The sequence below is a fragment of the Macaca nemestrina genome, chromosome Y (assembly GCF_043159975.1).
Source record: "Macaca nemestrina isolate mMacNem1 chromosome Y, mMacNem.hap1, whole genome shotgun sequence".
In the NCBI taxonomy this organism is placed as follows: Eukaryota; Metazoa; Chordata; class Mammalia; order Primates; family Cercopithecidae; genus Macaca; species Macaca nemestrina.
In genome coordinates, this window is record NC_092146.1 from 6,211,001 (window position 1) to 6,228,299 (window position 17,299).

Genomic DNA, 17,299 nt, shown 5'->3' on the forward strand with positions numbered 1-17,299 from the left:
ATATCCAATTCTAAGAAAGCAGAAGTTATTAATTGCTAGGGGTAGAAACATAATAGGTCAGGAAACCTGAGTATTCAGAAGATTTGAAACTTCCTTGAGCGACTCAGTCATTATAAGGATAGATAATAAAGAAGATACTGATCTTGTACTGAGGATGGGGTTGGAATTAAAAACTTTTAGTTCAGTGACAAACTCAAAAGAGTATTCTGCCAGTCTGGTATTGGACTAGAAAAGATATCTGACAGCTAAAACAAGAAAAAGAAAAAAAAAGAAAAAAGAAAAATTTACACTTTGGACCAAACTCCAGGCTGGAAAAATGTCTCCTCTAATGAATTTGCACTTTCAGAATTGTCCTTGCAAAGATTTGGGGGTTAGCCCTTACCTTAGCTGCACAATTTAAGAAGATTCAAGACAATAACTGGACTTCTGATGGTGCCACATTGGTAATGCACAGGATGCATAGATCTCGGAAGGTGGTTCCTCCCCTGAAAAACTGGGCATAAGATGCCCAAACCTGGGATCTTATAGATGCACAGGTTAACAAACATGCAAACTGAAATTGAAAACCACACAAGGTGACAAGCCACCAAGAACAAGAGTTAGCTGTAGAAACGAACAATATATTCAAGGAATTCAAATTTTTGGATGCTCAAACATAGAATGTAACACCTCAAATATGTAGAATTTTGGATGTAACTCAAATATATTTAGGATGTTTACAGAAGCAAACAGGAAACAGACTGCATGAATAGGACACAAAGGTAAAAAAAAAAAGAGAGAAGCAATCGTCCCAAATACAGCCTTCCAAAGCAGTGGGATTCCAGGTGTCAATTGCTGCACCCACCCAAGAAAGATCGTCTTGATTTAAATTCACAACTGAAATTGTTGTAAAGAGACCCAAGATGGGAGGATTGCTTGAGCCCAGGAGTTGGGAGAATAGCCTGGAAAACCTAGCTAGAGACCATGTTTACAAACAAACAAAAAAAGCTGCAAACAAACAAATGACACAAACAAATGAACAAACAAACAAAAGACACAACACATAGAGCATTTGGGACTATGTATTAAAATTAAAACAGTGTAGATTAAACAGGAGATAACATAGATCTAAGGAAAATTATAGTGTATTAGAAATTATATATTAACTGTGCCACACTTCCAATTCCTCTGTGTCACTTTACCTTTTTTCTGTAAATTTGTTCTGACCATGAGGCACTGCTGGAGTCTCTGTGAATCTGCTGTGATTCTGGGGGCTGTCCGATTTGTGAATTGTTCATTGCTCAATTAAAGTCCTTTAAATTTAATTCGGCTGAAGTTTTTCTTTTATCAGCCCCCCAAATAAATAAGTAGGTAAATTCATTGATATGTTCCTTTGATTTAACTGATTCTCAATGTACACGTACATCAAAATATCACAATGTATACTGTAAATATATATTATATAATTTTTATTTTTCAATTAATCATTGAATAGAAGGACTCCCTATTTACTAACAACAACCCCTCTCACTGATGACAGCAGTTTCCTCAACAAGGGAGTTATAGTGACCCATAATCTCCCACTATCAGCAAAGAGAATCATTTAATTAAATTATCTAGTTAACTAGATAATTATGCTGGGTACTTTGGAAATATTACTATTTGCAGAGAAGTGACTTCCTACCTATGTTTTGAACAGTAGGCTTTACATTATTTCCAATCATTGATTAACATGACAATTCCATTTTTCTCCCAAACATATTTACTGATATCTCCCCTCTGCCAAAACAACAACAACAACTATGGTTCTATATCATAACTTGGCATGGCAAGTTAATCCATGGAGGCTTGCAAAGTATAAAATGATCTCAACTTAACAAACTTTAGTTTCCTTATACTAAGAAAATATTTGATGTATCATATAGGAATTATTTTGGTAAAATAGATGTACTTGAAGGAGTTTGGTTTGGAGGAATAAATTCTCCAGCCTCTGTCCAGAAGAGATATCTCAGAAAAGAATAATTTCTAAAAACACTGAAAAGTTACAATGAGTTTCATATAAACTATCACTTGCAAAACAAGGGTAGTTGCAGCTACAAGTAAATGTTTGTGGTTTATGTACTGTCTGCATATTTATTTCACTAAAAACCCGGAGTACTTTTTGAGGAGGTTGACGGATACATCCATGGGTACACAATTGTGAATCTGACTATCGTTTACAAAGCAGGAATTCCCATACAAAATTGAACCTGAGAGATTGGTTAGGGGTTTGTCCATTCAATTGTGTTTTGTAGTTGATCATTTCTACATAAAATTAAGAAAGATATGTATTAATAGACAGGTCTCTTTTTTTCTTGAATGCTATACTTGTTATTTGTCAAGGTAACACAGAATGGTGGTGCTGCATATGATTATGAATGTGCATGTATTTAAAAGTTATTGATTTTATTGTAGAATGCCCAGGGTAGAGACCAGGCACAGTGGCTCACACCTATAATCCCAGCACTTTGAGAGGCCATGCTGGCAGATCACTTGAGACTAGGAATTTGAGACCAGCCTGGCCAACATGTAAAATCTGAATCTCTAATGAAAATACAAAAATTAGCTGGTCAAGGTGTTGTGCACCCTTAGTCCAAGCTGCTTGAGTGCCTGAGGCAGGAGAATCACTTGAACTCAGGAAGCAGGGTTGCATTGAGCCACGATCATACCACTGCACTCCAGTAGAGGTCAAGATTTTGCCTCAAAAATAAATACATACATACATACATACATACATACATACATATATACATACATACATACATACATACATACATACATACATACATACATAATAAATAAGACTGACCAGGGTATAGACTATGAATATGCCACAGAATTCAGATGTACCTAAATCCTAGTTGAGAGAGGAAAGAAGATGACAGTAGAAAGCATCATGAAGCTTAAGAAGGGGCAGGACCACTCATTTGTGTATTTATTCATGTGCTGAGCCAGGGGCATAAAGGCAGAGAACTACATTGGTTAAAGTGGCTGTTGTGAAGACAAATACACTCTGTGGTATAGCTGTCTTTTCTTATCTCATGTAATGTATGGTAAACTATAAGGCTGATGAACATTTGGCAGTTTGTTCAGAAAACACCAAAACTTATTTCTAATTTGTGAAAAAATAAATATAGAATTTCAGCAACACTTATTCTAGTTTTACAGGCAGCTGCCATTTTTGGTAGTGTCATAATATTGGAATGCAAATATTATTAGAGTATTGAAAAATAGATATTCTGTACTTCTCATATTACGAAGTTTATGACATAATTCACTGTGATCGCTGTGGAGTTAGTTCTTTCTTTCAAGCCACCTCAATTTCACTTACTTTTAAATGTTTCTTTCTTTCACACCTTTTCTAAAGAGTGGGTGATTATAAATGGTTCTGATTTTATTTCTTAATGTATTGCTCAGCAATCCTAGCTAAATCATGCTACTGTGTGCTAAGAATTTCATGCTAATCCAATTCATTCATTCTTTTACTTCAGTTTTGAATCAAAAAGAGAATTTCATTTATCCAAACATTGTAATCTACCAGGTTCAGTTGTTACTAAAATGAAAGAGTTTTATTGCTAATTTTTAAAGGACTATTTTATTTATTATTTATAATTTGTTATCAATTTTTTATATCAAAGTTTTACAACTTTGATTTCAAAGACAGAGATAAATCTCTTTCTTTCCTTTCTCTCTTTCTCCCCTACTTCCATCCCTCTGTCTCTCTTTCTTTCTCTCTCTTTTTCTCTCTCTCTCTCTCTGTCCCTACTTCCCATCGTCACTCCTTCCTTCACTCCATTTTAGATTTAGAAATGCTTGCTGGTTTAGGGTTGCCCACTGACACTCCAAACCATCCACCATGCACCTCCAGGTCTACCAAGCTTTGAGGTTGCTGAGTATCTGGGTAATGAGGACTAACTAAATAATATTTTATTAAGTGAGGATGGTTAACAACATGAAGACTCATGAGGGCAACCTTATCACAGTGGATATTAAAATATGCAACAAATTTGCTATCGAAACCGGTGTGTTGGCTCACACCTGTAATCCCAGCACTTTGGGAGATAAAGGCAGGTGGATCGCTTGAGTTCAGGAGGTTGAGAGCAGCCAGGTCAACATGACAAAATCCTATCTCTACTAAATATACACAAATTAGCCAGGCATTGTGGTGCAAGCCTATAGTCCCAGCTACTAGGGAGGCTGAGGCAGGAGAATCGCTCAAACCTGGTAGTAGAGGTTGCAGTGAGACAAGATCACCTCACTGCACTCCAGTCTGGATGACAGGGGGAGATTCTGTCTCAAAAAAGAAAAAAAAAAAAAAAGACTATAAAACTAGCATAAGAATAAAGAAAGTAATGAAAGAACTGAAAGTAGAGATATAGAGCCAAGGATATATAGAAATGTAGTAAAGGATGAAGTTAGACTTAATATCATTTAGGCAATAGTGGACTTTAAAAAATGGTATTATGACAAATATGTGCAGCCTTTTAAGAAAAGATACATTTAGACCCTACCATCTTACCACACTCAAGAAAGAATCCCCAATGGAATACAGATCTAAATTTTTTTTAAATAAATGAACTACGAAAGAACTAGCAGGAAAGTCAAAACTTTTTTCTATGACCTGAGAGTAGGGAAATGTCTTTTTATAACACAAGACCCATATCAATAAAAAAAGACTGATAAATTTAAGTACATTTAAAAAAATTCTACATTGCATACAATCCCATAGGTTAAGTAAAAAGCCAGTGACAAATAACATGAAAATATTTGCAGGATTTAAAACAGATAAGTGGCTAATACTACCAATATATAGAAACTTACAAAAAATAAAAAAGGAGGAAAGAGGTGTTTTAAGAATCAGTGAAAAGCACAGATAACTAGCAAAAAAGGATGTTCTGATAAACATAGGAACAGAAAACCAAATATTACGTGTTCTCACTTATAAATGGATGCTGAATGATGAGAACACATGGACACATAGAGGGGAACAACACACATTGGGGCCTTTCAGAAGGCGGAGGGTGGGAGGAGGGAGAGGATTAGGAAAAATAGCCAATGGGTACTAGGCTTAACACCTGGGTGATGAAATAATCTGGACCAAAAACCCCCAGAACACAAGTTTAGCCAACAACAAATCTGCCCTTGTACCACTGAACATAAAATAAAAGTTTAAAAAAAATAATCAAATTAGAAAAAAAAATGACCTTAAGTGTATGAAAAAATGTTGAACTTTACTCACAGGTAAGGAATGCAAATGTGTGCTGGGGAGGCTCCTCATGAATTTTCATTATAAAAGGTTGCTTTTTTGATAAAAAGAATCAGAAATGGTGGGAACAGTTAGGACTAATACTGCAGTTGACTTATGGGTATTCCTTTGTCTTTTGGAGATTTCAGCTAATCCAAGCAGTCTTCAAACCACTGATATTCTCTTGAATGTAACTTTTATACATTGTTGGAAATACACAGGCCAACACACTGAATATTTGCATTGCAAAAATGCCAAAGTTACCTTGATTTTTCATTACTGATAACATGGGTTATTAAATTATCTCCTCTGTAATTGAACATTGTGAGCATTAGGCTTTAAGAGTGAAATGCTTTATCACTGTTTTTATAAACAAATGAAAACTTGATGTAGAGTTCTTTGGCTTGCTGATAATCACTTTCAAGTAAACATAATTTAATTTTCAATTAATCTCAGGAAAGGGACCAGCTACCTCACATAAGTCCCTGTTGCCAATTTATATATACTGTTGTTTCAAGTGATAACCTGATCCAAACTGTCATTCAAAAGCACATCTATAACCAAATATTCTGTCTCCGAGTAACCGTTATGTCTAGCCTGGATACTTAACAAGATTTTTTGAATGAGTAACAGCTGTCTAAAGTCTGATTCTGAAACAATTAAAGAAAGAGGGAAAATATATGAAAAGCAGCTCAACAGTGAAAGACAGACTTATTTTGGAGAATAAACCTGACAAGGGCTTCTGACTGATTTCAGTCAGGAGTACTCCTATAGACTAAGAGTTTTTAAGGGTTAAGGCTAGAGAGCTTTTGACAGGCTTGGAATGTTTCTCTGTGGAGGAGAAGTTTATGGCAGAGTTGGAATATATCTGGGCGGAGGCGAGGTTATCTTGGGGTTGGCATGTCTCTCACTGGGGAGGGTTTTCTCTTAGGATAGGAGATGTCATTTGTAGTTTATGATCATGCTGACATTAGCCATTAGGCTGATGCCCTTTGAGTTGGATTTAGATGGTTTTTAATCAAAGGGAGCTTTAAAATGGTGGTGTTGTCCAAAATGGCAATGCTCCTGTTCTGTCAGTTTCTTGCTGTAAAATATATTGTTAGAAACACCTATGAGTTTATTATCATGGGTATAATTATAATGGATTGTTAGTAAATCATTTTTTAAATTTCCTTGCAATGAAAGTACTTTAATTCTTTCTTTTAATTGTTCCAATCAATGCAACATAAAAAGCTTTCTGATAAATTTTCTGTTGACAATGGTTAGAAATGGACAAGTACGGTAAAATCTTCACTGGTCAAAACCCCCCCCCTTTTTTTTTAAAGAAAGATTCATAAGGAGGGAGCAAATATTTAGGATTTTAAACCATCAGACCCTAAAAGAGTTACAAAGTAACTCTGCCTTATTTTTTTATGAATGTATTATACATTTATATAACTTGTGAATTAATTATGAGTCCATATAGGACTCCACTATGAGTCCTAACATATCTTCACTGTGTAAATATATCTTAATTTATTTAAAAATGAGTTTAAGGCCGGGTCAAGGGACTCACGCCTCTAATCCCAGCATTTTGGGAGATTGAGGTGGGAGGATCACTTGAGGTCAGGAAGTCAAGACCAGCCTGGCCAACATGGTGAAACTCTGTCTCTACTAAAAATACAGGAATCAACCATGCATAATGGTGTGTGTTGGTAGTCCCAGCTACTCGGGAGGCTGAGGCATGAGAATTATTTGAACTCGGGAGGCAGAGGTTGCAGTGAGCCAATACCATGCCACTGCACTTTAGCCTGGGTGACAAAGCAAGACTCTACTTCAAAATAAATAAATAAATAAATAAATAAATAAATAAATAAATAAATAAATAAATAAAGAGTGTGAGCATATTTACCAAGATTCATCATTTTAAAATATTCTCTGCTAAAATATAATTTCTTATTTAACTCTTGTTCAGTATATTAGATCATAACTATCAAACTATCGTAAGTAAAAAAAAAACTTGAAAGTGGATCAAATCAAAGTATTCTATGGTACAAGTCTTATTTTAGGCAATTTAGCTTTTTATTTTTACCTGCATCATGCTCGGCACCCATCCCCCATACTCTTATATACCCACGGAGCCTATCTTCTGGCTTGTCATGTAGAGGTCTCTGGATTAAAGTGAAGCTCTTGGCTTCTTGTCCTGAATATTCTTCTAATTACTCTGAAATACTGGTACCTCAACTTTAACACCTGTAAGATGAGATATGAGTTAGTCAACATCAGAGATACCAATTTAGATTCATCCAGTGTCAATCTATGATCAACTAGTATTGTCTACATTATATGCTTTGCTGAGAAGAAATACATGCTTTGCTGGAAACAATACTGATTATTTCATCTGCACAGAAGCCCCCAAAATAGGCTTGTAGTATATATTCCAAATACCTGCTCCTTGTGTCCTTCAAATGTCTAGTTAACTTTCTATGTGATAGATTTGTGAAGTTTTTCAAAAATTTCTGGCCACTATATCAAGTATTTCTGTGTGTGTGTGTCCTCTCCCCTTTCTTTTCATTTGGGTATTCGAATTACTCACATATTAGGATACTTGAAGTTGTCCCACAACTCATTGACGCTCTTTCCATTTTTTTCTTCTGTGTGTCTCATTTTAGGGAGTTTTCCTTGCTACTCATTCAAATGCTATAAACTTTGGTGTGTGCGTCTGTGTTTGTGAGATGGAGTCTACCTCTGTCACCCAGTGTGGAGTGCAGTAGCATGATCTTGGCTCACTGCAACCTCTTCCTCCCAGGTTCAATTGATTCTCCTGCCTCAGGCTCCCTAGTAGTTGGAACTACAGGCACCTGTCACCAAACCTGGCTAAATTTTGTATTTTTAGTAGAGATGGGGTTTCACCATGTTGGCCAGGCTGGTCTCAAACTCTTGGCATCAAGTAATCTGCTTACCTCACCTCCCAAAGTACTGGGCTTGCAGCCACAAGTCACCACAACCTCCCAAATACTATAAGTTTTGAATTGCCAGATGTTGTGAATTTTATTACTTTGGCGGTTGGGTTTTTTATTTATCTAAAAATTCCTAGGTTTTATTATGGGCTTCAGTTATGTGATTTTGAATGAGATTGATTTCTTTGGGTTTTGCTTTTCAGGTTTGTTAGGCAGGACTTGATTAGAGCTGAGGCTGTTGCTAATCATTTTTTCCTTGTTAAAGTAAGATCAACCTCAAAAGTTTATGAAATGTATCATGTATTTAGGGAATTTTTTTTCCTTATGGCTGGTGAAAAGGGCATCATTTACAGCCTTCTGTGAATCTTACGCAGTGTTCTTGTTCTTTTGGATATTTATATCTCCATCCTTGGGTAATTTTTTTCATATCCATCCTGCTGTTGGTTAAATATTCAACAAGCACACTCTGTACTGTAGGGGTTTTTTTTTGGTTTTTTGTTTTTTGCTTTTTTTGACGGCAAGAGTCTCTGTATATCTATCTTCTCTCCTGTAACCCTGTCCTTCAAATTCTAGGTGCCTTGTTTTCTCTAAACTCTTCGGTTCATCACTTTAAATCAGACAGCCCACTGGATTCTGTGTGAGTTCTCCTCCTTCTATCATTGCCTGGAATCTCTCTCAATATGGAAGTTATGCAATCAAAAGTACTCATCTCATTTATTAGCTCTCTTTCTGGAATCACTTATCTATTGATTGATATCCAGTGTCTTAAAAACCATTGTTTCACATATTGTCTTTATTTCTTTCTGATGGGAAGATAATTACTTGTTTACCCCCTCTTAACCAAAAGTGCTAGTTTTACATTAACTTTCTACATCTAAATTTATATAAATCCCGGTGAAGAGAACATTTTTGCAGTGTTTTATTTGACTATGAGAAATATGAATTTTATATATTTCAGTTTTTTATACCAATAACCTTGCCACCCAGTTACTTTCTCAAATGCAAAAGCACATTAATTACTGCCATCAATCCAAGTTCTCACTGGTTTACCTATAATGCAGAAACAATACAGAGTCATGGTCAGGCAGCCAGACTCTGGTTTTTGTCATGGTTCCAAAACTCATCTACTGTGTTCAGCTGGGCAAGTTACCAATGCTTGTCATGCTGCCATTTTCTTGTGCATAATGTAGGGGTGACACAGTACTGCATTGTTGAGTCATTGTGAGGAATAAATGAGTTAGTATTTGTAGGACCCTTAAAACACTCCCTGAAATATAATAGGTATCATATGTGTTTGACAAAAATGGTAAATCTAAAAAGGAATTATAAATGTTGGAGTGGAAAATGTGCAAGTATTATCTGTGATTTCAAGAACCATTTTGTAGACAGATAGCTCTCTGATTCCAGTTGTAATGGTTTTATCAATAAGTTGTGCTTAAATCTGTAATAGCATTATATCACATCAGTATTTTTAAATGCATCATCCTGACAAGATTGAAATTAAATCATTACTCTCATTTTCAATTCAGAATTCTAATAATACTTGGTACTATATATATAGAGTATTTATCTTCCCTCCAGCTACTTACTAAGAAAAGAGAGAGCTTTCTTGTTTTCCAGAGGAAAAAGATAAACATGTACTTAAAGGGACGATGTTAAGTGGTCTGAAAGAGGAATAAGGTGAGTGTCCAGAAATGAATACATCTAGTGAATTTAGGGGAAAGCATTTCTTAACATCCCCTCTTTCAAATTGGATGTGTATCAGCTATTTCCCTGGAGAATACGACAAAGATGCCAGGTTTTTCAAATGCACCAAATGAAGAACTAGGAATAGAATTCTGATTACCCCATCACTTTCTGCCTTGAAACCTTTTGCATATAAATGTTCATGTTGCTGCTTTCACCATACTATAATTCAATTTAAAAGTAACAACCTAAAATCTTACTGATGTAGCTATCTTATTGATTTAAAAGAGACATGAGTTTTAATAAACTCTCTTTGAGGATCAGAAATGGACACGAGTTGGAAAAACATGGTCGTATCATAGGACATTTATTCGGGCATTTTTATATTATTCAGGTTCTGAAAAGTCACCTGACTCAGAGCAAGAAAATTTGGATTCAACTTAGTTTCGATTCATCCATATCAAATAGTGAGATCCTGGTCATTAAATGAGCTATGAACTCAGAGAAGTCAGGGAGGAGCGGATAGACTTCAGTGGCTTTGTACTGTGTTAATTTGGCTTTGCTGAATTACATTTCCAAGAACTTCCTTTCTTATATATTCTCCTTTATGCATGAATCTTCTCAAGGGAGATTCATGGGGATTAGGAATGTAGAAAGAGAGCAGCAGGCATTTTGCAAGTCACACATTTAGTCATAGGTCTGCTGAATCACTTTGTTGGCATGAAGCAGCAGCCAGGTCTGTAACTGCCCCATCTGTTCCTGGATCCTCTTTCAGCATCACCGATTCCTAAACTATCTGTGTGTGTTTAGCTTGGTGAGGCAAGGTTCCAGATCCTGCAGTTCTGCAGTTCTTCATTACCAAGGTCAGAGGCAGTAATAAGACATACGTTTTAGTCCATTTGTCTTAGTCCATTTGGGATGTTACATAAAATATCATGGACTTGGGACTCAGAAACAACAGAAACTTAAATCTCACAGGTCTGGAGGCTGGGTGTTGAGGATCAAAGCACTGATAGTTTCTGTGTCTGATGAGGTCCATAGATGGCTCCTTTTTCTTGTGTCCTCATCTGGTCAAAGGAGCAAGGGAGCACTCTGGGGTCTCTTTTAGAAGGACACTCATCTAATTGACAAGGCTCCACCCACATGACCTCACCACTTGACAAATGCCCCACCTTCTAATATCATCACTATGGGGATGAAGAATTCAACATGTGAATTTTGAGGAAATGGAAATATTCAGACCATAGCAGCACCATCTTTGTATGGCTGCAAGTCGCACTTGTGGGCTCCAGACTGCTCCCAATCTCTCCTACTTCACGGGTATGTGTGTGTACACATACACATATATACATACATACACACACATATGTTTTCTAGGAGTTCTGTTTCTATGACATTACCCTGATTGATTTGCTGGAAGAGGAAAAATCTGGGAGGCATGGTAATGTGCAAATGAGTATAATGCCACCAACAGTGAAAATAAATACTCTCCTGTCATTGTGATGGCACTTGAACATTTTCTAACCCCAGGTATCAAATCAAGGTATCCGGTTGGGTAGGTTTATTCTTTGACAATTTGGAAAACAGGAAAAATAATCACCAGTGAAATTACCAGCTGAGACCCTTTAATTTGATAATTAACAATAGGAAAAGTGTTTTCAAATGTCAAAAAAATTAGTATTTGTTTCATTCTATATTATATTATATTTAAATAAGGGAAAATAGGGCTTTCTCCCTACTTCTTTAAAAATAAACATATAATAAACTAATACAGTAATGAATTATTGATTTTTTAAAAGTCAAGAAATTAGGTAGTGATAATGACCATCTTTAAAGATTTTATTCCCTTTGCAGTTCTTCAAAACAGTATATAAATAAATAAGAAGATTCATATATTAGGATGAGGAAGTAGCTTCAATATTTTGAGAAATACAGTGTTTTAAAGCATTGTTTCTCTTTTTCATTTTTGCTTTTTCTTTTGAGACTGAGTCTTCCTCTGTTACCCAGGCTGGTGAGATCCCAGCTCACTGCAACCTCCACCTTCTGAGTTCAAGCAGTTCTCTTTCCTCAGCCTCCTGAGCAGCTGGGACTACAGGCATCCACCACCACACATGCTCAGCTCATTTTTGTATTTTTAGTAGAGATAGAGGTTCGTCATGTTGGCCAGGTTATTCTCAATCTCCTGACCTAAGGTAATCTGCACCTTGGCCTCCCAAAGTGTTGAGATGACAGGGCATATTTCTCAATTTTTAATAAGTCACCTAGGAACGTTGTTCAAATGCAGATTTTATAATAGGTCCAATTTACATCCTGAAATTTGACATTTCCTTCAAGCTCCCTTTTAAGAATTGCACTTCTAGTAGCAATACAAAAACCTATGGATTCATAAATTCTGTGACTGTAATTTTTTTTTTGTTTGTTTGTTTTTTGGTAACCGACTGGTATGGTAGCTAAATTATATCACACTTTTTTTTAGTAACTTCAGGACATATTTATCTATCAATGCCATGAATTAATGCCTTTATGAATATGTTTTTAATTTTTCTCACTCCACAGTAAAGGAGTTGTCATAATGAAGAATAGCTTTGATGCTCTTTTCTTCACTTACACACTGACTTAGGTGCACATTGTGAAGTTTTATTTGTAATTAATATTATAATGTGTACCTGTATTCTTCAATTAAGGAGCCATTTTGTCTACCTGCATTGCAACTGAATGCAGAATGGGTTGAAAGGGAGGGTCACAAAAGAGATTTGATTTTGAAACAGTTACATCTTGACACCCCAAAGTGAAAGGAAATTTGGCAATTATACTATTAATTTAAAACCGAAATCATGTTGGTCCGGAATAATGTGCTAAGGTTATTTTGACATTGAACTAATTAAGATCTGAAGCTTTAATACACGCGTGCGCGCGCACACACACACACACACACATATTAAATATATATATAATAAAATAAATAAAAAACGTATATTATAAAAGCACCAGATTTGTGATGGAAAAGCAACAGGGAAGAAAACTGAAGTAAATTATAAAAAATCTAAGATGGAATAAGTGCAAAAACAGTATGTGTCAAGTTCAGAGTATTTCCATAACTTATTTTGAATTATACTAAAAAATAAAACCCCAGTGAATTCCAGAATTCCTTTGCAGAAATGGGTGTTCCCTACCGTATTTTAAAAATACAATGCTTATGCAAGGCCCATATTTTCTACAGTTTTGGGGAAATAGCTAGTAGTAACACAGAAAGAAAAACACTTTTTTTAAAAAGGAGGGACAATATTCAAGACTCTAAAATGATTATTTAATTCAGGACATTTGTATTTATTTATTTTCTTATAATTTCTATAAAGGATCAGAAGGAATTCACACCTTATTACATGTATGTGTGTGTGTGTGCGCGCGTGTGTATGTAAATAGGAAGGCACATATCTTAGTCTGAGGAAGTAGCTTCAACATTTCAAGGAACTGAGTCCTGCAAAACATTGTTTCTCCATTTTTAATGGGTATGTGAGTCACCTGGGAAGAATGCAGATTCCATAATAGGTCCAGTTGGCATCCTGCAATTTGCCAATTTCTATAAGCTCTCTTTCAACAATTACACTTCCAGTAGCAAGACATAGATAGATAGATAAGATAGATAGATAGACGATAGATAGATAGATAGATAGATAGATAGATAGATAGATAGATAGATAGATAGATAGATACATAGATAGATAGATAGATAGATAGATATTCATTTGTATTGCATATATATTTTATACACAAATACACATATATCATTTTTTTATTCTTACAGGCCAGATAAAAAGGGCAACTCTAGTACAATAGGAATTTTGTAGGTGTGATTGGACGGGAACCTTAAAAATGCTTAGATCTCCACCACGCATGGGTGCAATGTTTGATCACATCTTCGAAGCAATTGTATTGTTCTGCCTTGTTACCAAGGTTCATTCGATCTCTGACTTCTATGGCTTCTTCCTGGATATCTGGGCAGGGATCTGAAAACGTGCCATTATTTTGTGTTTTAGAGACAAGATCTTGCTCTGTCACCCAGGGTAAAGTGCAGCAGTAAAATCATAGCTCACTGATGCCTCCAACTCCTGGGTTCTGGAGAGCTTCCCACCTTAGCTTCCAAGATAGCTGGGACTACAGGTGCACCACCATGCCCCGCTAACTTTTTAAAAGTTTTTGTAGAGTTGCAGTCACTCTGTGTTGTCCAGGCTGGTCTCAAACACTTGGCCTCCAGTAACCATCCTGGCTCAGCTAAAAATGTGCCTTTTAAACACATCCTGGGACATTGTCATCTTTCTATCTGGGGGCTAGACAGCTTAGAAACAAATATTTTCTCATTATGGTGTCCAGTTGGTTATTCACAGTCTTCTTTTTTTCTTTTTCTTTTTCTATTGTGCAAAAATTAACAATTAGATGTTCTCAGTTCTTCCTCTTGATACAAATTACCAATATGTACCTATGTATATTGTAGGAGTAAAAAAGGAAAAGAGAAAAGAAATTACTTCGGTTTAAATATAAACCTTCCTTTGCTTTAGGAATACATAAATGTGTAGTTGAGCTTATGTATGAAAGAACATCTAGGAAAATTTTAACAGAATTTGTAATCATTTAACAAAAAATATGCTCCAGATTTCATTGCATATTAATGCTAATCGATGTCATCAGTTTCAAGATACTATTTTTGCATTAAAATGTCTCATCTTTAATTAAGAAATTTAGTGCGACAAAAGGGACCACCAGGGACAGTAAATTCCTGTACCTACTGACTCCAGGGAATTCTGAACATGGCATGGGGCCAGGATATTGCCCTGGTGATCTGTCCTGGCCAGGGCCTACCTGACTCCATTCAGCTAGATAAGTAGAAACAGGCAGTGCTCATCAAGACTGATTTTCTAGAGTTTTATTCCTTTACAGAAGTAGGAGTTTTCACATAAGGGGACAGGAATCACTCATTAGAGATCTAAACTCTATTAGTTTTTTACTGTCTCTGTAAAAAAAGTACCACATATTTATTTGCAGCTTAAAACAACACAAATTTATTATCTTACAGCCTTGAGGTCAAAATTCTGACATAGGTATCACTGGGCTAAAATCAAGATATTGGTGGGATATCTTTCCTTTTGAAGAGTCTGGGGAAAGTTTATTCTTTGGTTTGTTACAATTTCTAGAAAGTACCCTCATTCCTTGGCTCGTAGCCTTCTATCCCCATTTCCACACAACTCTTCATTCTGTCTTCCTCTCCTCCCCCTTCCTTTCTCCTTTTTTACTTCTTTTGTCTTTTCTGTTCCTTCAAGGTAACCTCAACTCCGAACACAGATAGTATGCTCAACCTATTTTTATTGAATGAATAAATCAGTCGGGACTACCCAACAAAACCTAATATGTTTCACATTTTTGGTTCCAGTCATGTCTCTCAAAAGCATGCCATTACATGGCAGATAATAAGTACATAATTCAAATCCTATGATAATGTCATTATTTATTCTTTGGGCTTTATGATTATTTAACTCCCTCTTTAGTCACGGCAGAATGAACTCTGGCATCATTGTGAATTTTGTGACAGAATCATAGACATAAAACTGCAGAACCAGAGGCAACTTTGGAGATAGCAGGTCCAGATTTCAATCTTTGTAAAAAGAAAACACAAGGCCTCACAGTAACTGGCCTGAATGAAGATACCACCATGGTGCAGAGAGCCCAAGGGCTAAAGTTCATTCACCTGAAATGTACTCCAATATTTTTTCCATTACCTGACAGCTATTGGCCCTCTCCCCAAACTTCTACCTCTCCTATCTATTCCTAAATGCAGTTTAGGAAAAAATGCTCTTACCTCTAATGCATAAGTGGATACTGGCACAACTCCTTGGGAAAGTGTTTCAGGCATGTGCTTCAGCAACTGTGAAAATGGTTCATAGCCAAAATTCTAGATGCATCAAGGGGTCCATTTTCATAATTTTAAACATCACAGTTTGATATGGTTTGGCTGTGTCCCCACCCAAATCTCATCTTGCATTGTAGCTCCCATAATTCCTACGTGTTGTATGAGGGGCTCAGTGGGACATAACTGAATTGTGGGGGAAGTTTCTCCCATACTGTTCTGTGGTAGTGGATAAGTCTCACTAGAGGTGATTATTTTATAAGGGAAAACCCCTTCCATTTGGCTCTCATTCTCTCTTCTTGCCCGACACCATGTAAGACATTCCTTGCTCTTCTGCCATGATTGTGAGGCCTTCCCAACCATGTTGAACTGTGAGTCAATTAAACCTTTTTCCTTTATAAATTACCCAGTCTTGGCTATGTCTTTATTAGCAGCGTGAGAACAGACTAATACACATTTCATCTCCTAAACACCCCTGATATCATAGATATGCATAACTAGGGCACTGTGACATCATTGTCAGCTGAGACTTGCACCAGCTGGGAGGTCAGAGATGCCCCCAAGCCTTGGTTTGTCCCCAGCCCAGAGGAAGGTTAAGGAAGGACAGATGCCAGCTCACCTGATCTGTGATATGTTATAGGAAATTATAATCAAGATACAAAAAGTATCTCCCACGCTATTCCTACAACTGCTAGTTGATGCCAGAGTTCAAATTGGGCACAGGCATGGAGAGAAATTACTACAGACAGCTATATTGGGTGGGGATGGGAAACAAAGCTTGACACAGTTCAGATTGAATGTTTATAAAAGATTCCTATTGTAGACTCCTAGGTCCATTTTAATTACAAATAGGGGGTGCAAAGGTGAACCCCCTTATGCATCTTCGTGAGCAGTGAGGGAAGAGTAGGTAGATGGAATGAAGGGGCTGAAACTGGAAAGCTCTGTAACTCCAGAAAATAGACTCATTATGGTGAAGTTCCTTCCCCTCACAAAGTTCATCTCTGCACAAGTGTTCCGTACATTTGTCACAATGAATTAAGTAACATCCATATTTTATTTAGAGTTCCTTCCTTTTTGCCTAACAATCTTTTTCTGTCCCAGGGTCTCTTTCAGGGTATCCTACATCTTTAATCATCTTGTCCTCTTAGGTTCCTTTTAACTGTGGCAGTTTCTCAGACTTTCCTTGTTTTTGATGATCTTTATGGTTTTGAAGAGTATAGCTCAAGGTATTTTTTTTGTAGAATGACCCTTAATTGCAATTTTTCTGATGGATTTCTCATGTTTAGTCTAGGGTTATAGATTTTTGAAAGAAAGGTAGAGGTAAAGTACCTATTAATCACATCCTAGCAAGGGTGCATCCCACCAACATCACTTATTTCTGTTGACCTTGATGTTGATCACCCAGCTGAGGGAGTATTTTTCAGGTTTCTCCACTACAGTTACTACTTGTTATCATGTAAAAATATATTTAATATCTACAGACATGTGTGAAGAAATAATTAAATTACCTGT